Consider the following 22199-nt stretch of genomic DNA (forward strand, 5'->3'; position numbering starts at 1 on the left):
ATTAAGGATATGTATACTGCACAAGTCAAAATCACAACCTGGACATAAATTGTTTCAATTATTACCCTCAAAATGACATTATAGGGCATTACACACCACAACAACTAGACACAAGGACAGTTTTTACCCCAGGCCATCACTCTGCTAAGCAACTAATTCCCACAACACTGTCAAACTATTTACTAAGACTGTATTACTCTTATTCTTCTCATCTTTACTATTACTTATTTCCTTTTCTACTTATGACTATAACTTTGTTGCTTGTATTGTTACAATTTAGTTTCCTAGTATGATTATGTTGATTGCTTATTTAGTATCATATGACTATTACTGTTGTGTCTTATGATTCTTGATGAAGGTATTTATGATGACTATAATGATTTATCACTTATATCTTTTATGTACACTAAAAGCTTACATACTAAAGACAAATTCCTTGTGTCCAATCACACTTGGCCAATAAAGAATTCTATCTATCTATGTATGAATACAGCCAGTTTTTGTAGCAATGGTTCTCAACCTTTTCTTCACCATGGATCCTCTTTAAATATGTTTTGTGGCCATGGACTCCCAAAATTTAACTTAAGATTTAAATCATAACATGTTTTTCAAGCCATCACATTCCCTCAGCATTTGCAGACCAGAGATTGAGAACCACTATTGTACAGTATATCCTGATTTTGGAAGGACTGCATTGGAAAAATAACTTGATACAAACCTTTTTGATACAAACAGAAAAACAAACCATCCATTTTAATGTTTTCACTTAGGTTTTTTTTTTCCAGAAACAGAGAATGTTTGTTAAAGCCTTTATGAATAGAAGTCTGTATCTTCATTGTGACATTAGGGGAGAAATACTGGAGAGATAACCACATTTATGTCCTAACTTATAAAGTGCCTTGTTTATTTTGTGCTGGTATCTTTATTAGTAAAAGAAATTTGTATCTCAGATAGTGAGATGAGATTTAGCCATTTTGTGCTAGAAATCCTGTGCCACATTTAAATCCTAGATCATTTCTCTAGACTGGAAAGACATCAGGATACGTAGTCATAAAGGGTAGGGATTGAGTGGATTGCACATAATGATTCCCGAAAGGCTTACATTACTGTATATTGCCATGTTTTTGTGGTTGTTACAATGCACAAATTATTTATATTTTAACTGTTATTTAATCTGCCAAAATTCAGGTGTGTTATTCCTTTTTAAACAGTAGAATAAGCTGAATTTGGAAAAGCTTCTGTGATTTTTGTGTTGAAGTAATGACTCCAACAAGGTTGCAACATAAAGTTATATGAATGGAGCCAAAGATGCCTCACAAACCATTTTTCTCATGATTTCAAATGCAGTGCAACATAGTAAAAATCAAACTGTGTCACATTTTTTATGGACCTGAAGCCCTTGCTGTTTTACTATTAGAAGAATAATTCTTTATTGTCCAAATGTGATTAGACACACAAGGAATTTATATCCGGTACATAAGCTCTCAGTGTACATACAATAGTGGTAATTATCATAGTCATTGTAAAACTACATTCATCATAAAACTATTAGATACAACATTTAGTGATAGTCATGTATATTAAATAAGCAATCAACATAAATCATACTTCATGTTGTGAGAATTAATTGTTCAGCAGAGTAATACATGGTGCGGGGGGGGCTGTCTTTGTGCCTAGCTGTTCTGACATGCAATGCCCAGAGCTTAGAGAACACTTTGGGGTGAGAAAAAGAGAGCAAGGAGGAGCTTGCGAAGTTCCGTTGTTTAAATATTCCAATGTCCAGTGATCCAGGCAGTCGTTTCATCTTCATTTTTCACAGATTTTTTTATCCATCATTCAGAGCTGACCTTCCTCTCAGCTACAGTTCTCTTATCATTAACTCCCCTCCTTGAAAAACTCTTAGCGCTTCTTCCACACTTTCTGTGGGACTGGAGGCCTAACCCATGAAAGCCTCGCAAGACTACGCCAGCCCATGAACAGCTCCTCCCCCGCAATTAAAATAACTCTTGCGCAGTAACCATGGCATTCATCTTTGAGATGGGCAAAATATTTTGGTTTTGGCTGCTTCCCTTGCAGAAACTGTAATCGCTCCTAAATAAGTACCTATCTATAGTAATTAAAGTACCTATCTATAGTAATTACTATATATCCAGGTTCGGTACGATATAAAACCCCAAAGAGCTTATTTTCATAGACATTACTTAAGTTTCATGATGGAGAAATATGCCCGAGATAAAGATGGAGGAAAGTGCCTTAGTGGTTGGGACAGAAAAGAAGGGAGGGAGAAAACTGATGGCGGACAAGATTAAATATTTTCGGGGTGGAAATTCTCGCGATATCTTAGAGCAGGCCGGAAGAGGATAAAGAAGGGAGTCAGCAGAGTCTCCCAGCCCCTTCGGCCTCTCAGTACGTGTGCGTAGGCGTCATTAGGCTGTTTGGCGGTTACGCAGCGGACTGAGCGTTGGGGGATTGGTGCAGCGAGAGTAGTAGCAGAAGCACCACTACTACTAGGTGAGGGTGGGGATCATTTCGTTCCTTGCCGCCGCAGTTGACTGGGAAGAACGTCAGCAAGAATAGCCACAGCCGCCACCAACACCATGGGTGAGTCTCTATCCTGAGCTCTTTTCTGTTGCTGGGGAAGGGCGGTAATGGAAATGCCGACTTGGGCGGAGACGGTGACAGATGGAGGAGCAGGTCCCGGGCCCGTTCAGTTTATTTCTTCCTTCGCGCTGCTTCCGGTGGCGGCGAAAGCTGTAGCGGGGGGCCGAGCCTCAGCTACCCACGCTTGCTGCTCGACTTCGTGGAGGCTCGCACTCAACTAATAGTTAACCAAAACCACATTTCTTCCTTTCAGCTGAGAGAGGCTCGTCGCAACCTTCCTCTCAATTTCTTGGAGCTCTGGGTTGAAGCTCGTTTTCTTTCCAAAGCAAAAGTCTCCCTCTATACCCACTTTGGTTCGACTCTTCTCGGTCATTTAGCTCTCAGTTCCCCGCCCTGCTCGCTCATTCAAATTCTTTTCCTTTTTTCCCCACTGTTCAAGCTTCCGAGTTCTCTCAATCTGAAAGAAGAGAATTGCTGATTGGAACCTCCCGGCGCGCGGACTCATTTCCTGCGTCTTATTTTACGGCGGGTACATTCTGCGGCTCACCCTCATTTTTAATGCAGGAAACTATAACGCTCGAAAACGTTCTTTTTCTTTGCGTCCGTTCTTCCAAACCATCTAATTTTGGAATGGATGGTATTTGTTAAGAGGAATACAAGGCACTATATAAGTTTGGGGTGGTAGGAGATGATTAGGCGATATCAAAAAAAAATCTCAAAGCAGGAAAAAAGACCAAAATGAACGTGTACTTGGCAGCATAAACATTCCTGTTTTCTCTGTAGTTATAGTACTCTTTAAATTAAAGTTGTAATCGTTTTCAAAAGAATTTAATTGTACTTGTGACTGCATGTGATTTCATTCTGGTTGTTCAATTACACCTTGGAAAGAGCATTCCAGACTATTCTGTATTACTATGGTATGTAGGATAATTTGACTGTGGATCTTCTAGAAATGTTTTTTTTTAAGTTGTAAAATTTAAATGTTCATTTTAATGCTAATTTTGTTTTTTAAAAGAAAATATTTCTTATTCATGCTAATATTTAGAACCATTCTGAAATACTGATTAATTTACTAGTTCAAGAGTATTCATGTAAACATTTGTATAACATTTCAGGTAATTTCAATTATTAATACCATGAACTTTCAATATACTTGACCCAGGTAAAACTTTAAATATGACAAAACACTTAACAGATTTGCTGCTTTGAGCTTGTATCAGTGATTGCTAAACAATTATTACATACATTGTAGTTAGATTGCTTCATTTTAAAACTGCTTCAGAGGGATGGGAAGATTGAATGGCTGTTAGATTGGGAGAAAGTTTGATTGGGTGTATAAATGCATTTTGATTTTAATAGTTTATTCTTTCATGATAAATTTGGATCCAATTTAATGAAATTAATGCTGTTTCCGCTTAAATGCACACTGGATGGAAAAATTCATGAGTTTTCAGTCCCTAGCACAGGTGCTAAACTCAAGATGTCATTTTGCCAACATGTGACCTTTCATGACATTTTCTCCATTTGCATAGTGTAGGTTGTGTGTAACACATCCAGTCCACAGGCCGCCAGTTTGATACTTCTGGTCTATAGGTTTCAATTCTGTTAATATTTTTATTGTATAAATTTAATTAGAAATGAATAGGAGAATGTGCTGAAAACTACTCATGTTTTATCAAATTGCATTCATTCCACAAACATTTCCAAGATAATTATAGAAATTGGATATTTCAAGAATATCTACAAAAAGCTGAACTAATAATGGATTGGGTCCAGATTTCAATGATGCTAAAGTAAATCTTGTGTATAGAAGTGGAATTATTTTTGAACCTAATTTTTATGACTGGTTTATCATACTTTTGAAAAGGGCCTTTTAGTCCAATCCCCTTCTCAGTGTAAAAACCAAATTAATTCGTTCTGAATAGCTGGCTGTTCACCTGCATAAAAACATCCAGTCTGGCAAGATTTGTTCTTGACAAGTGTATGTGATTTCTGATAAATATTGCAGTGTTTCATTTTTAAGATTGTTGTAGAATCTTCCTATGTGTCTACATTTTTGTTATTAGGCTGTGGTTCTTTAATCCCTTTTTCATATTTTTAAAGACTTATATTTGTTTTCTTCCACTCATATGGTATTTTATCTATTTTCTATTCAGTTCTTACACATTTTGATCTCCAGGCTCCTTTACATTAAAAAAAAAACAAGATCCCAAAGAGCTCTGGGTTTTGTGTATTACATCAATATTCATTGTATTAGAAAGTAGAACATGATACATTTCAAAATATTTGACTTCAGCCCCCCCCCCCCAAAGTGTCTTGAGAACATCTGTTCTAAGTGATAGATGGGATCATAGATAAAAGACTGTCCCAGGGGCTCATTAGCTGTTTCTTTCAATCTCAAATATAGCATCAAACTGATATACACAGTATCCTAATAGCAAACTCATAATGTGCAGAGTGAAGTTGTTTATGTACTTGTGTTCTGATACATCCCTATAAATTGCAGCACTTGCATTATGATGTAATTTTGTCACTTCTTTTGTCCTGTCCAAAGATACCCATCACTGACCATTTAAATTTAAATAAATTAGGTATTGTCTGACTGTGGTTCAGTCTCCAGTTCTATCTTTTTTCCTGTTCTTTGTTGCTTGGTGTAATTTTATTCTCTTTCTGGACAAAATAAGGAGCCAAGTTTCTTATTTGTCTGCACTTTTTGGGTTTTCACTTGGCAGTTGATATAATTCTTTATCTTTTGATCATATTTGAATAAATTCCTTTGCTGTAGTAGTAGTGTATTTTCCTTTCAGTTTATTCTGAGCTTTTCGCCTTGCAACATCATTTGTAAACTTTTACTTGATTGTGTCTAATGTTTTATTGAAAGTTTAAACAACAGTTAAAAACAACAGTTAAAATTAAATAGTTAAAAAACAAGTAAAACAAAAAAGGGAAGAAATAAAAATTGTGCAAAAGGAGAACAAAGTAGAAAATTGAAGTCACAGCAATCTTCATATAACTACAATTATATTTTACTCTCTAAAATTATTTTGTTTGTATAATTTATCCTGTCCTAAATGTCAAAGCCATAAAATACATTCACTGTCTTTTTTGCACAAAAAAGTCTGAGGTTTTAATAATTAATAATGTATATATTTTCTCTAATCAAACAAGTTAATTTATCCATTTAAGCATGTTCTGTTATCTTCATCTTCATTTATCGATGGTAAGCATTATCAAATCTTTCCTTTTTTGTACATACATACGATGATGTCACTGTAGATATATCTAAAAATGGTGTTTCATGGCTCTTTCTAAATATTTATCTTTAAGTTTCAGGAAGAACAGTTCTGATTTCAATTGAATATTATTCTTTAAAATCCTCTGAATCACTGTATGTATTGGAACCCAAAATTTTCTAGCTTTTTATATACCCATATAAAAAGCTAGAAAATTTTGGGTTCCAATACATACATTACCAATTGTTTACATTACCAAATTTGAAGTACCTTTATACATCTTAAATAATTTTTCTGGTGTCATATATCAAAGGTAATTTAGAAAAATGAAAAGGTTACATCAAAGGTACATTTAGAAAAATTATTTTTAAGGTTGTAATGTAAACTTTAATCCTTTCAACCACATATTTTCCCATTGTTCCATTTGTATATCATAGCCAAAGTTTTTAACCCACTCTATTATACATTCTTTAACCTGTTCCTTTTTTGTTTCAAATTTCAATAAAAAATTACAATTGGCAATTACATGTTCATTATTTCATACACAATCCATCTCAAATTCTGTCTTATATTGTTCAATACCATGAATTCACTTATCTACTTTAAATCTTTCTGATAATTGTAAGAAATTATGTCTTTTATTCTTTAGATTTCATTTTTTATTCATCTTTATAAAATTCTGTTATCTCACATTATTTGAACCATTTATCCTTACTTGGTTATACTTTTCCTTGATTTCTGGTTCTCATTCAATCTTCTATAAAAGTTCATTATTTTAAGATTTTCACACACTTGTCTAACTGCATTGTCCCTTATAACAAATATCTGTGTTTCCCCCAAAATAAGACTGAGTCTTATATTTTTGGGGGCCACCAAAAATGGCACCTGGTCTTATTTTTGGGGATGTCTTATTTTTCTTCCCGATGTGGCCAGGAGCAGAGGCAAACTGTCCCTTGTACCTCCTTGTCTAACGGTTTTACCAACAGCATAACAGCTGATCAGGTGCACTCCTGCTGCCACCTCGAAGAATTGCAGCCACTTTTGCAGATGATTGAGGCTACAAAAGCAGCAGGAGGTCTCACGTGCTTCGTGCCCCCTTTAAGAAAAATCTTAATCAACTGCAGTGGCCCAAGGTCTTGGCATGTCCCAGCCTCTGCCTGCACTGCTTGCTGGCTCTGCTGTTGCTGGAACGCTTTTGGCTGCTGGCAGCCAAGCGGCTGCATGTCCTGCTTGCAGGGTCTCTTCACACTCCTGGCAGTGCTGCTTTTGGCTATCTTGCTGGGCTGCTCCTGCCTGGTGCGGGGTGAGTCGTTCCAGATCTATGACCTCCAAAGTGCTCTGGAGTACACAGCTGGCATGAGAGCTAGTGCCTGCGAGGGCCCAAAGAGTACTGGACTTAGCTCTTAGCCCAACACCCGCAGCACTGTGTAGACCTGCAAGAAGGCGCTCAGCAGCACGAAGACTGCATCAGATGAGGCAACGTGGCTGTACTGATGGCCACTGGCGAAGGGTGGCGGGTGTGTGTGGACACTCCAGAGGTTGTAGATCTTGGCTGACTTGCCCTACGCCAGGCAGTAGCAGCCCAGTGGGAGGGGCGAGTCCTGCTTTTCACTTTTGATGCATTCGCCACTTGCTTGCAGCAACTGGCACGAGTGACTGCCCATGCTGCTGCTGGCCTTGCGAGAGCTCTTCACCTTCCTGGCAGCCCTGCTCTTAGCTGCCTTGCTGGGCTGTTCCTGCTCAGTAATTCTGTGGAGAGTACCACTGCCAGGAGGGCACAGAGCTTCCGCAAGGCCAGCAGCAGCATGGGCAGTTACTTGTGTCAGTTGCTGCAAGCGACTGGTGAGTGCATCAAAAGTGAAAAGCAGGACTCTGCTCTTTCCAAAAATGTGCTTGCAGCAGCTGCCTGAAATGTGTTTACAGCAACTGCTGGACATGGAGTGGGCGGCCCCATCCCTCTGCCTGCTGCCGGTGCCGTCCTGGCATGTTTTGGAAGGGAGATAAAAATAAATCCTGCAATCTCTTGCTACTGGCTGTGCAAATCCAAGCATTGGGAAACAGCAGCTGCTCCCTTCCAAAACATGTTAGGATGTAATCTGAATACTTTAATAGCAGCAGCAGAGAAATGCTTCCCGAACGGGAGGTAACAAACAGGAAGGGCGCCTGGACTCACAGTGCTTTGTTTTCATTCAGGCACTGCTGCTGACGTGATAGGAGCTCTTTCATGTGTGCAGGGAACCTCCTTTCACACGCATCCATAGTTTCGGCATAAATCGGCAGGCAAATGGGAGGGGGATTTTTCTGCCGATCCTCCTTTCCTTGGGGATGATTTATGCTGAAACCATGGATGTGCGTGTTTGCAGGGCTGATGAGTAGAGGGGGGAAATCTGGTTTAGGTGAGGAGAGTGGAGAAGGGAGACAGAATTGCAGACACTCCTTAGATCTTGTTGGCCACCTCATTCATAAGTCTGTTTTTGCTTGAGATGTGGGAGAAGATTGGAAGCACCTGCACAATGGGAGGCACGATTAGGAAAACTTTTTCAGACAGTGATCTGTGAGCGGGGGTGGATGGGTATTTGCCGATCCTCCTTTCCTTGGGGATGATTTATGTAAGAACAAAGCAAATCCATTAGGTGCATATCTATACACCAGTGGAAAGTGTGTTGGGTGAGCTACCACTTAGGTGGGCAACAGCTCCATGGCAGCCCTGCACATCTCTTCAGGCATCCCTTCAGTGGGGCAGACAGATGAAGGAAGGAGGGAAGATCGTCCCTTCCTCCTCTAAGCTCCAAAACTTTTCCTGCACCAGACAGGAGCAGATGGATATAGGAGGAAGGGGCGATCTCCTCCTCCCTCCTCCATCCCACCACAGAACTCTTGCCCGCTGAAGTCACAGGGCAGTCGAGACCAGCATGGCCAGGGGGGTGAAGAGCCCTCAAAGACCAGCAGCAGGAGGTACAGCCGGGGAGAGGTGGGGGGGAGCAGGCAATCCTAATGTGCCACACACCTCCAGATGCTCAGAGAGAGAGAATAAGTGGCAGCTCCTGGCCCACCCTGGCTGAGCTGATCCGCAGGCCGCAATTAAGGGGCTGAGCCACCATGAGGTGATTGGGAAAGGGAAGGGCTACTTCCTGTGTTGGCCATACCCAACTCCTTCACGAGGGCTTATTTTTGGGGTAGAGTGTATATTAGGCCCATTCCAAAAAATCAGGCTAAGACTTATTTTCAGGTTAGGTCATATTTTGGGGGAAACACAGTAATTCATTAAAATTATTTGTAGTTTTAATATCTACTTTTTAATAAATTCTCATCTGTCTAGATTCTTTTGATCCTATTATCAATGTTCTTTTTTTGACAGTCCAAAGTACATGTTTCCTATATTAAGTTTAAAATCAAGAATTCCAGCATAACATAGTCATTTTCCTCATTTCCTATTTTGACAAGTTTCTCAGATGGGTTATTGATTGATAATCTCAAATTAAAGATAGATTAACAGATATAGTGTGGTTGATGGCTTCTTCCTAGATAGTTATCTCTGGTACTTCATTATGAGTTTTTATTCATATATTATTTTATCATTGCTGTTTTGCACTTCTGGTTAGATGCTAACTGCATTCTCCTGAGAGCCGTTCGGATCATCCAGTGTGTGGGAGGTGCTCCAGTCTGCGTCGTTGTAGGCTGAGCTTAATTACTGAGGAACGCTCCGCCCTCCGTCACGTGGCTCCCTTGCGTTCCCCAGTTTGCGCTCAGCCTACGTGAGATTAGGCTGTGTAATTCTTTTCTCTCTCTGGCCGATTCAAGCTATTAACTTTCAGGTTTGATTTTTGATTTAAAAGGGACAATCCTTCCTTCCTTAGCCTGCTCGTATAGGAGATACAAGGGGAGCATGTTTTCTTCGCCCCCTGGGGGTTGTAGAACGGGTGGCTTTAGCGCCGCGCCAATCCCCCAATTCGGACGTTTCCCTGCCGTTCTTTTCGCCGCGATCGCAGCGGCTTGTTTAAACGCGCCAGATAGCGCTGCTGGCATTCCCCCACCGCTAACGCCGCTTACAGCAAGTAGGGGAACAGCTTTAACTACCTTCTCTCGGCATTCCAGGTGCCAGAGAGGTCCCTACTCAGCCCTGAGCAGCCCGTAATTACAGGAGCGTGGGCGGTCGCCTTTTTGGGCACCGCCGCGCGTCGGGCGCCATTCTTGAGGCCTCGTTGTGCTGCGAAGTGACTGATTTTACATACAGGCCCTCAACCAGAGGACCGATTGATTAATCTGTGAATTTGGACAATATTGTTGGCCTTCCGCAGCTGGCTCAGGGCAGAATTTAGCAGCCTATCCCTCCCGGTTGTTGTCTGGGAGCTCCAGCTGCCAGAGGCCTCATTACAGCCTCAGGCGTTCTAATTCGAACCATTGGTGTCAGTTAGCAGAAGAATCATAGAATATTAATAATTATAATATTATTTTAATAATACTAATAATATTAATAATAATAATAATAATATCAGTAATAATAGTAATAATAGTAATAATAGTAGTAACAGTAATAATATTACTATTGATCACAACTGTATAACTGCATCTTTGCAGGTCTAGATTCATATATATATGTATATACATACACATATATAGACTTATTGTGAATTCCTACAGCACCCACTGGAGGCCAAGCCTTGGGGTGCACAGAACCTTAATAATTAGACCAACTGCTATATTATAGAATTTATATATCTAAATTCCAAAAGGGGTGTGGACCAGCTGAAAGGACACCCGGCCTTTGTTGTAGGTCGAACCCTTGGCGAGCCAACCGCCCTTAAAATTGTATTGTAGTCCTTTCTCTATAATGGCAGATGACAACTTCAACAAGCGCCCTTCTTTGAAGGCCAAATCTAAATCCTATCACCTGCGCAAACAGGCTAAGGAAGCCCCTAAGGAAGCCCCTAAGGAGACCTCCAAGGCTCCTCAGAGAGACGCCCTACGACATCATAGGGCTCTAGAGAAGGAATTTGACAGGCGATCTAGAGAGGCACAACCGGTTCTTCCAACCCTCCTGCCCTCAGCTCCTTCTACCTCCTCCCCCCCCTCCTCCAGTTTGTTCTCCCTCTCCAGGCACAGCCCATCCCAGGGACAACAGGTTCCCGGTCCATCGACCAGACGGACTCCTGAAGCTACATTCACGCCCACGGCCGCTGGCCTGCGCCCAGAGGAGGCTGTCACCAGAGATTCCTGCACACGTGCAGGCTTGGATGGAACGGGCCATTCGCCAGGGGATAGCAGAGGGCCTTCAGCAGAGGGTCAGGTCCGGTCCCCCCCTCATTGGCGTCCGAACTCGATCCGCCATCTGTCAGGTCCTCGCCCAGATCGGATCCCTTTCATGGTCAGGTACCTTTACAAGGGGGCAGCCCTCTTCCAGAAAGAGATCTGGAGGAGGCCATGGAAGATCAGTTTGGGGTGGAGGAGGAACTGGAATGGGGGTCTATGCACCAAGAGGAGCTCCTATCGGAGGTAGACCTCTTGGAGGGGGACATGTCCGAGGACGAGGCCTTACCCCGGACCAACCCACTGTTACGGGACTGTTCAAACCACACATGTTCAAGTCGCTGTTATTCAAAGCCAGGATTATTTCTGGCCTGTCCGTGCAGCCCTCCTTGACTCTCTCCTCCCCGGCAGAAGGCCAGGAGGATGTCATTTAGACAGCCCGTGGTGGAGCGGTGGTAATCCCGGCCCCACCCTTATTTCACGACCTGGTCTCTAACCAGCTGAATTCCACTAGGGCCCCCCGCCCCATCCAGCCTGGACAAGAGGTTCTTCAACCTCGAGTCAAGTTTCTGCGACTTACTTAATTCTCCCGGGGTAAATGACCCCATCGTTGGCCTGGCCTCTTCGTTGTCCCCAGTGATCCTCTAGAGGCCCTAAAGCCCGAGGACTAGAGGTCTGAGCTCGCCCTCCGTAGGGCTCATCAAGCAGACACCTGGGCCATTAGATCAGCCACTGCCGCCTCCTTCTTCACCAGATTTCTATCCGGTGACTTCGTCAACTGAAGCAGCACGTCTCCCCCTCCAACACTAGGGCTCAACAGGACGTAGCAAAATTGATGGCCGCGGCAGAGTTCTCCGCCGATGCCACCTACCATGCGGTTAAGTTTTCCGCACGAGCAATAACATCCCACGTCATAGCTCGCCGCCTGCTCTGGCTCAAGCACTGGCAGGCGGACATAAAAAACAAGGTTAAGCTGGCCACGCCCCCCATAAAGGGGGGGACAAAATATTGGGTTCTGCTTTGGACCCCTTGCTTTCTGAAACCCGAAACAAGAAAAAATTTCTCCCTCCTCTTTTTCGGAGGTCAGAATCTAGAGCCCCTCAGCCATTTTGGAGAGGTTCCTCCCGTCCCTTCTACCACTCCCCCTTCCCACCCAGGTACCCTAGGCCATTCCTTCCGGCCATTCCAGCCCCAGGACCAAACCGATCCGGGCGACAGGAACAGGAGGGGCAGCGGCTACAGGCACCCCTCCAGGGGTTCAGGAGGGAAGCCCTTCCGGCGTAGATAGATCCCGTCCCTCCCTTCCCATAGGCGGCCGCCTCTGGCACCTCGCCGACCGATGGGACCCCTCCACTTCTGATGCTTGGGTCCGTGATACCGTTAGGCTTGGTCTCACGCTTGAGTTCCAGCGCGCCCCTCCTGACTCCTTCATGGCATCCCCCCCCTCAAGGGACCCCTCCAAACGCAACCTAATGGATCCAACAATCCGTCATCTCCTCACCATACAGGCCATTCAACCCGTCCCACCATCCCAGCGTGGACAGGGTTCTATTCTCACCTCTTCGTGGTCCCTAAATCCTCTGGTGGATGGAGGGCCATTCTGGACCTGAAACGTCTTAACCGTTATTTGGTTTATCGCAGTTTCAAGATGCACACCCTACAGTCCATCTTACTCAGCATCCGGCAGGGGGATTGGCTATCCTCCATAGACCTTTCCGAGACATACCTTCACATCCCTATCCGGCCCTCCCATTTCAAATTCCTCAGGTTCTGCTACAATCATCGCCACTTCCAATATGTGGCCCTTCCCTTTGGGCTGGCCTCGGCCCCGGGAACCTTCACCAAGGGCCTCGCGGCCCTGGCGGCCCACCTCAGGAACCTCCCGGTCCGCCTCCATTGTTATCTGGATGACATCCTCATCCTCTCTTCCTCCAAAACCCACGCAGAGAGGCATTTTAGAGCTACTCTCAGCCCTCCAAGACCATGGCTTCCTAGTTAATTGGCAAAGAGCCAACTGTCACCATCTACACGGATCACCCCCTTGGGGGCCGTCATTGACTCAGTTCAGGGTAAAGTTTTCCTTTCCTCGGAGAGATTCCTTAGCACCCAGGAAGCCATCAAACATATCAGGTGATCAAGGAAGGTAACAATTTTAGGATTGTCTAAATTACTGGGTAAATGGTCTCTTGTATTTCCATTGTTCCATGGGCCCGTTTACACGCTAGATCCCTACAGTGTTTCCTGCTCCCGTTCCAGCGGGCCGGCAGAAGCTATTCAAAGGCCTCAGTCAAGGTGCCTTCAAGGGTCCTCACGTCTCTCCTCTGGTGGACCCGTCCCACCATCAACAAGGGCCATTTCTTCAAGGAGCCCCAACGCCTCACCCTCACCACAGACACCAGCCTGTCCGGATGGGGCGCCCACATCCACTCCCTCTCAACACAGGGCAGATGGTCACAGGTAGACCGGGAATACAGTATAAACGGGTTGGAACTCCGCGCGATCCACTTGGCCCGGCGCATTTCCTTCCACACGTATACGGGCGGCATGTCCTCATACCCACGGACAACGTCACCGCCAAGGCTCACGTCAACCGACAGGGGGGCACCCAGTCCATCTGTTTGATGAGAGAGGCCGCGCACCTTGCCGTTGGGCGGAGCGCAACCTCCTCTCCCTCAAAGCCGAACACATCTCAGGGGACTCAAACTCTCAAGCGGCTTGGCTAAGCAGGACCACGGTCGACCAGTCCGGTGGCGCATCCACCCGTTACTGTTCAGGGGCGACCAGGATGTTCGGTCTTCCATTGGTGGATCTCTTCGCCTCCCCGCTCAACACACAACTACCCAGGTTTTTCTCCAGGTACCCTCCCACGGGGCCGAGAATTACGACGCCCTCCGTGTCCCTGGCACACAGGGCTCCGATATGCATTCCCTCCACTAGCCCTGCTTCCCAGAGTCATCCAGAAGCTTATCTCCGAGAGAGCGGAGCTGATTCTAGGGGCCCCCTCGGGCCCAGGCGCCCTTGATTTGCGGACCTCCGCAACTTGTCGGTGGCCCCTCCCTGGAAAATTCCTTCCAACAGGATATCCTTCTCCCAGGGGCCCCTCCGACACCCGGACCCTCAGTGGCTCCAGTTAGCCGTTTGGAGGTTGAGCGGGAACATTTAAAAAAAAAAAAAAAAAAAAAAAAAAAAACGAACACTTTTCTGACCAGGTTATTACTATCATTTTAGCTGCCAGGCGCTTCAACAACCCGTATATACGACGGCACTTGGAATAGCTTCTGCAAGTGGTGCCATAGTCTCCAGGTCAACCCGATTTCACCTCCCATCGCTCAGGTCTTGGAGCTTCTCCAAGAGGGCTTGAGAAAGGGTTTCTACAAACACCTTGCGGCGTCAGGTCGCAGCTCTCTCAACAGTCATTGCCTGTGATAATCTGGGTTCCCTCTCCCACCACCCTCGTATTCGGACATTCCTCAGAGGAGCCACCAACTTGTGTCCACCAACCGTACATCGATATCCTACCTGGGATCTTGATAGGGTCCTGGTGTCCCTCACTAAACATCCCTTTGAGCCCCTCAGGAGGCCTCACCCCAGTTATTAACGTTCAAAGTCGTGTCCCTGGTGACTATTACTTCGCCCGCCGAATATCAGAGCTTGCAGCATTGTCGGTAAGGAAGGACCTTTGCATCTTCCATGCCGACTGGGTGGTCCTCCGACCGGATCCCACCTTCCTGCCCAAGGTCAACTCGGCCTTCCATAGGGCTCAGGAACTCACACTCCCGAGCTTCTGCCCCAATCCCTCTCGGGAAGGGAGCAGCTTTGGCACACCCTGGACGTTAGGCGGGCCCTATGCGTTTACATTAAACGTACTCAGCCCTTCCGGAGATCAGAATCCTTATTTCTTCCAGCCCAATTCACTAGGCCATAAGGTGTCCCCGTCTACCACCGGCCTCTGGATTAGGGCTACTATTGCCAAGGCCTATTTGTCCCAGGCCCTGCCGGTACCCAGGGGGATCACAGCGCACTCCACCAGAAGTGCAGCCACCTCGGCAGCTTGGGCCACTCAGGCTCCAATTTCCGACATTTGTAGGGCAGCCACTTGGGCATCCCCTTCTCCTCTCATTAGACACTATAAGATAGACACGTTTGCCTCGGTGGAGGCTTCGTTTGGTAGACGAGTCCTTCAGCAAGTCTTAGGGAACCTCAGAGGTTGCAGGGCCAGACGGAGTCCCCCCCGTAGGACAGCCAAGCTTTGGTATGTCCCACACACTGGATGATCCGAACGGCTCTCAGGAGAATGGGCGTTGGTTCTTACCTGACACGCCGATTCTCTGAGGCCGTGAGGATCATCCAGCCCCACCCTTTAGATTTGCCGTCTGGTGGGAACTTGTTTCGGCCAATGAACTCTTTAGCATAGGAGGATGGGAGAACGACCTTCCTTCACTCTCGTCTTCGCGCAAACTGGGAATGCAAGGGAGCCACGTGACGGAGGGCGGAGCGTTCCTCAGTAATTAAGCTCAGCCTACAACGACGCAGACTGGAGCACCTCCCACACACTGGATGATCCTCACGGCCTCAGAGAATCGGCGTGTCAGGTAAGAACCAACGCCCATTTCGTTGCCTGTGTTCATGTACAATGACAATAAAGTTGAATCTAATCTAATGAATTTTTATTCGTATGTGGTTGAAATTAAAAAACACATTTACATGAAATACCTGTTGATCATAGTGAGTGGATACATAAAATGTGAATGGCTTAATGCTGTCTCATTATGAAAAATTCCAATCTGTATACTGTAGAATAAGCTGTTCTAAAATAGATCATGACACTATTTTGTGGGAGTGAAAAACTTGTGATAATATTAGATTACAAGTCCTCCCCTCACTTATTTAAGATATCTGTGTCTTGCAGAAACGTTTGTCAATGAATGCAGAAGATTGAAAAAATATTCAACCTGAATTGATCTTTGTAGTAGGCCTGTGAATGTAGAATGAATGCCACATCCCTTTCAATATTTCCATATAACAGAGTAGATGAGTCTGTTTTAAAAAGTTATGTAATGTACTTGTCTCTGATTTTGAAAATGTAATGATACAAAAAGTATATTTAAGATTTCAGCGTAGTTAAAAAGAACTGTCTTTTTAACTGTCTGGATTCAATTTTAGTGTACCTTAACCAGACCATAGCATGCTCCAGTCAGGAGCTGGCACTCAAGGCCTATCACCTGAATATGATAGAAAAATAATACAGGAACTATTATAGAGAAAGCATTCAGCTCCACATTTCAATAAAAGTGGGTGGGATACAAATATTTTTACTACCAGTTCTGTGGGTGTGGCTAAGTGGGCATAACTATGTGACTGGGTGGGTGTTGCTTTTTTGCAGCACCCCTCCTCCGTGCTGGTTTTTTTTTTTTTTTTTTTGCCTCCTGGGCCTCTTACTGTTTTGCCCAGGAGACTTCCCTGAGGCCCAGGAGGAAAAAACGGAGTGCGGGTGGGCTGCCCAGCAATTCCCTTCCACACGCCCCTTTTTGCTTTCTGGGCCTCAGGGAAGCCTCCTGGGCAAAGCAGTAAGACAGTGAGGGGGATCCCAGAACAGCTGATCTTCAGAACAGCTGATCGTTCGGAGGAAAAAGAAGAAATATCAGTTCGGCCAAACTGGTAGCTGATTTTTTACTACCGGTTTGTCCGAACGGTAGCATTTTTTTTACTACTGGTTTGCCCAACAGATGGTTCAGAATAGTACCATATTTTTTACTCCATAAGATGCACTTTTTTGTCTTCCAAAAGTAGGCAGAAATGCCTGTGTTTTATGGAGTGACCCACCATCCCCCACCCTTTAGCCTTTTTTGGCCTCCGTGCACGCCATTTTCAGCCTCCACATGCCTCATTTTTGGCCAATATTTTGTCTTTGTGCATCCCATTTTTGGCCCGTTTTTGGCAAAAAAACTGGGCGTGAGGAGGCGCAGAGGCGAAAAACAGGGCACGTGGAGGCCAAAGATGGAATGCGTGAAGGCCAAAAATTGGCTGATAATGGGATGCACAGAGGCCAAAAACGGGCTGAAAAATGGGATGTACAGAGGCCAAAAACGGGCCAAAAACAGGATGTGGGGAGCTCAAAAACTGGGCGCGCGGAAGCCAAAATGAAAAATGAGACACACTGAGGCCAAAAACGGGGTGCATGGAGGCTAAAAATGGGCCAAAAAGAGCACACAAAGGCCAAAAACAGGACACGCAGAGGCAAAAATGTGGCGTGGAGGCCATACAGGGAGGTCATAAACAGGACGCACTGAGTCTCTAGCTGGCCTTCCAAGGAACAGGCATGATAGCAGCAGCAGCACTGACATCGGCAGTAGGCAGAGTGGGGGGGGAGGCACTTAATGTGGACCATTAGATGAGCCTGCTCCATCCCATTTGGCTGGGACAGGGCAGGTAGCTGGCCAGCACATCAAACAGGCCGGACTGCGTGTCTCTCCCCTGCACTTCTGTGTGATGACCCGGGGCGTGTCACAAAGGCAATCTCAGCTACCTCTGATCTCCTGGTTCTCTATCTGGAAAAAGCTGCCAAGACTCACAGTTTGGAGTAATCTTCACTTTATTCCAGGTACCAAGATATATGCAACAGCGAGTATACAACTTCGAAGCGAAGCCAGCGCTGAGAGCTACTGCCTCTCAGCGTTTTAAAGATCCTAACTCCACCCCTCACATTCACCTGAACTGCCTAACATCCACTCTACATCTACACCAACATCTGGTCCACTCATCCCTTACAGCTTCCCACCTACCTTTCCCTTCACCCGTGCTCATGCCTGCCTTACTACCCTGTGATTGTGCTCTGCTCCATGTGTGTGTCCCGTGTGTGTGCCCATCATGCCCACCATGTCCCTCTCAAATCTTCATCTGCTGTTTGGTCTCCTCTTACCTCCACTTGCCTTTCCTAGCTCTATCTTCTTGTCTTCAGTCCCTGTCAGCCTCTGATGACATCAGCACAGCTCTTCCCACCATCCATCTGATATCAGTATTGGGCTCCAGATCGTGTCGCGGTTTGTCTGGAGCCTGACATGGGCCTCCTCTACCAAGGATCCACCTGGAAAACAGTAAGGGACAGGGTTAGCAGTATATCCACAATACTCTCGTCTCCCCTCTGCTTTAATGGAAGTTCTGTTGTAGCCGCAGAATAGCCATATCCTGTTGAATTCAGGAGGCTTCTGTTGTAGGATACCCTTTCCATTTAACCAGGTATTGCAATACGCCTTTACACCTGTGGGAATCTAGGATATCATCAACTTCATAGTGGTCATTACTGACAGGCCCTGGTGTACTGGAATCCAGAGTGACCCCCGTCGTCGGCTTCAGAAGGCTGCTGTGAAAAACCAGATGTATCCACTTAGACCATGACGGCAATTTCAGTTGTATGGTAACCGGGTTGATTAGTTTCACAATAGGAAAGGGGCCTATATATTTTGGGCTCAGTTTTTTACTAGCTAATCCCATTTTGATACATTTGGTAAATCAATAAACTAGGTGCCCTATTTGGAATGGTGGGTGATCTGCTCGTTTCTTATTGGCCTGTCTTTTGTAAGTTTTGGCAGCTTCCTGAAGTACTTGTTGAACCGCTTTCCATGTGTCCTAGATCTCTCTAGCCCAGGTTGTGGCTGTTGTGGAGGTCGTCGGTGTTTGCAGCCATTCCGGGATTGGTACAAAGTCCATTCCATACACCAGATAGAAAGAAGTATGTCCCATACTGCTATGCATTGTATTATTGTAAGGTACTTCAGCATATGACAATAACGCTGCCCAATCCATTTGCTGATATATATAGCAGTGGGAGTACCTTTCCACTGCGGCATTTGCTTGTTCCACTGCACCATTGGTACTAGGGTGTTACACTGTGGTCAGTCCCTGGGTTGACCCGATCAATTGCAGAAATTCTCACCAAAACCAGGTGGTAAACTACCCCCTATCAGAGATAATTCATCAAGGGACACCATGCAAGCGGTACATGTGTTTTATAAAAAGTTTAGCTAATTTGTGGGCTGATGGCAGTCCAGTGCAGGCAATAAAATGGACCTGTTTTGAAAATTGATCGATTATAGTCCAAATGACAGTGTATCACTGATTATTTGGGAGCTCTACAATGAAGTCCATGGCAATATCCTGCCATGGTCTGTTGGGTTTGGCTACTGGTTGTAATAGTCCTAAAGGTTTTCCTGAAGGCTTGTTTGCCATAGCACACACCTGGCATCTTTTCACATGGACCTCAACATCCGCTCACATAGACGGCCACCAGAACTGCCATTTTGCTAGAGGCATAGTTTTTAAGAATCCATAATGCCCTGCTTGTTTGGCATTGTGACAGTGTGATAACATGAGAGTCCATAGTGTCTCAGAGATGTATATCTTATTCCCTCGCCATGCAATACTGTCTCGAATGACACATTTACACCCTATTAACTGGCAATCACCGATCCTTAGCTACTGCGCCGGGTAGATCAGCTGCTAAAATGCTGGCCCTGATAGACTACTATATCCTGCTGTGGTATGATTGGCTGCACTATTGCTTCCCAACAACTATTGTATTGTGGCATATGTGATAATGCATCAGCCAAAAAATTATTTCCTGATGGTATGTATCGTAACATGAAATTGAATCGCTGGAAATACAAAGCCCAACAGACTTGTTTCGGTGACATTCGTCGTGGCGATTGGAGGGTTTCTAGCTTCTTATGGTCAGTCCATATCTCAAAAAGGATGTTTCACCCCTTCCAGTAAATGGTGCCATCTCACCAGAGCCCACCTTACTGTGAAGGCTTCCTTTTCCCATACGGCTCAATTTCTTTCTGCTGAACTTAATTTGCAAAAGGTGTATGCGCACAGTTGAAGCACTCCTTGTTTGTTTTTCTGCAACAGTACAGCTCCAACTGCTACATTGCTTGTATCCACCTGATACAAGGGGGAACTGGGATCGGGGTGCTTCAATACAGGTTCTCTAGCAAATAACCCCTTCAAAGTGTCAAAAGCATGTTGCCATGTCTCTGACCATGCTAGAGCCTGATTTGGTTTAGGTTTTGTGGTACCCAAATATTTGGTTCGCTGTAACTCCATTAACAGCAAAGCTATAGCGGCAAAAGAATGAATAAATTGCCAGTAAAAATTGGCAAAACCCAGGAAACTTTGTAGCTGTTTGCGAGTTACTGGAGTTTGCCAGTCCAATACGGCTTTCACCTTGTTTGGGTCCATTTCAACCCCCTCCCCTGAGATCCATTAACCTAAATAATCCAGCTGAGTACAGTGAAATTCGCATTTAGATAATTTCATGTATAATTGTGCGTCTTAATAATTTTTTGAGTACTGTTCTCATCAACTGCATATGGTCATCCATGGACTCTGAATAAATCAAGATATTGTCCAGGTAAACCAGGACACCGCAATATAAGTGTTCGTGTAAGATGCCATTAATGAGCTGCATAAATACTGCTGGTGCTCCCTGCAGCCCGAAAGGCATCACCCGAAATTGGCAACTGTCGAGTGGACAGTTAAAAGTCATCTTCCACTCATCTCCTGGTCATACGCACACCTGATAATAGGCCTCTCTCAGATCCAGTTTTGTGAACACTTGTCCTTTTGCCAGAGTGGCCAACAGATCTTTGATAAGTGGTAAATGATATAACGGCTCCATACAGATGGCATTAAGGCTCCGAAAATCCACACAAAGTCTTAGCCCGCCATCTTTCTTTTCCTGGAATAGCACCGGCGCCATGATGTCCCACCGTCCTGTGTGAATGAACCCCCGTGTGAGATTTTTATCTTTGTATTTACACATCTCATCTAATTCTTTTGGGGTCACCGGGTACATTCTAGGTTTGGGCCATTTTGCACCTGGCATTAATTCAGTGGGACAGTCGGTGAGCTGATGTGGTGGTAGACAATCTCTACTATCTTCATTGAACACCTCCACCAAATCCTCATACTCTTTAGGATAGGATTGTGCCATTTGTGGATTGTCTTGTGACTGATCTGACATAGATTTAATCCTTCTTTCCTGAAGGGGTAGGGCCCTACTGCTAGCCCCAATCTTCTAAAAAAAACCTCCCACCAAATAGCTGGCTCCCACTTATCCAACCAAATTAACCCCAATATCAAAACTTCTATCGTGTGGAACCACTATGAATGACAACCGTTCCCAGTGCCCCTCCCATCTCCATTCTCACATATTCTGTGGTAAAAAAAAATTGAATCCCACCACTGATAGTTTTGCTTGCAAATAAGATTTATGAACTAGGCTTGCAATTTTGCCTCACTGGATGGTAAAACAGCCAGTTTGGCGTAGTAGTTAAGACATTAAGCTAGAAATGGAGAGTTCTAGTCCTGCTTTAGGTACAAAGCAGATACAAAGTCAACAGGGTGATTTTGTGCCTGTCACTCCAAGCACAGTGAGAAGGCACTGGCAAACATCTTACAAAATTCCTACCAGAAAAATCAGGTAGTCCAGGTAGTCACCAGTAGCCAATACTGACTTTCAGGAAAAAATATATATAAGCAAATAGAAGAGTTAAAGAAAGTTTCAAATGGTTAAGTTGCAATATTTGTGTTAGAATTTATGTTAATGGATGATCTTTGGATAAACTGTCTATGTTTGAACAGGCTTATCCATTTGCTTTCCAGCAGAGGATTGATGTTGTGTTAAGGACCTATTCTAATTTAACAGTCTTTAACATAATAGAAATATAGAAGACTTATGAAATTTCAGAAAAAAAGATTAAAAGATTTTACAGGTTGTCCTTGACTTAAAACCGTTCATTCAGAATTACAGTGGTCATGAATGAAGACATCTAGAACCAGCCATTGTGCTTGGCAGCCCATTCACACTTATAATGGGCCATGGGGGTGCTGCAACTCCTTCCACCCTGCCTACTATATCTCATCCCCATCTACTTCCTTAAACACCTGTGAAGCTTCCACAGTGGGGCATGAACCAGACACACTCACCCTTATCTTGGACTGAACATTTGGGAGCCTTCATAGCAGGATACAATGCACATGCCCCATAGGAAACTCCAAAGGAAAACTCTAAATCCTCAGAGGTGCTGTTGGAAGAAAAATCCAGTCCAGTTCCAAGCT

General features: G+C 44.7%; 1 protein-coding gene across 2 annotated transcripts in view; it reads left to right on the plus strand.

Moving 5' to 3' along the window:
• The first annotated feature begins 2471 nt into the window (after window positions 1-2471).
• The window catches only part of SEPTIN7 (septin 7), a 113180-nt gene continuing 93452 nt past the window's right edge, over window positions 2472-22199 (plus strand). For both annotated transcript variants that reach the window (XM_087945178.1, XM_087945179.1), the window contains exon 1: window positions 2472-2607. The gene's annotated coding sequence lies outside the window, so the exon portion shown is untranslated. The remainder of the gene's footprint in view (window positions 2608-22199) is intronic.

The sequence above is a fragment of the Notechis scutatus genome, chromosome Z, assembly GCF_049901735.1.
Source record: "Notechis scutatus isolate UNSWTSFEM ecotype Mainland chromosome Z, rNotScu1.2, whole genome shotgun sequence".
NCBI lineage: Eukaryota > Metazoa > Chordata > Lepidosauria > Squamata > Elapidae > Notechis > Notechis scutatus.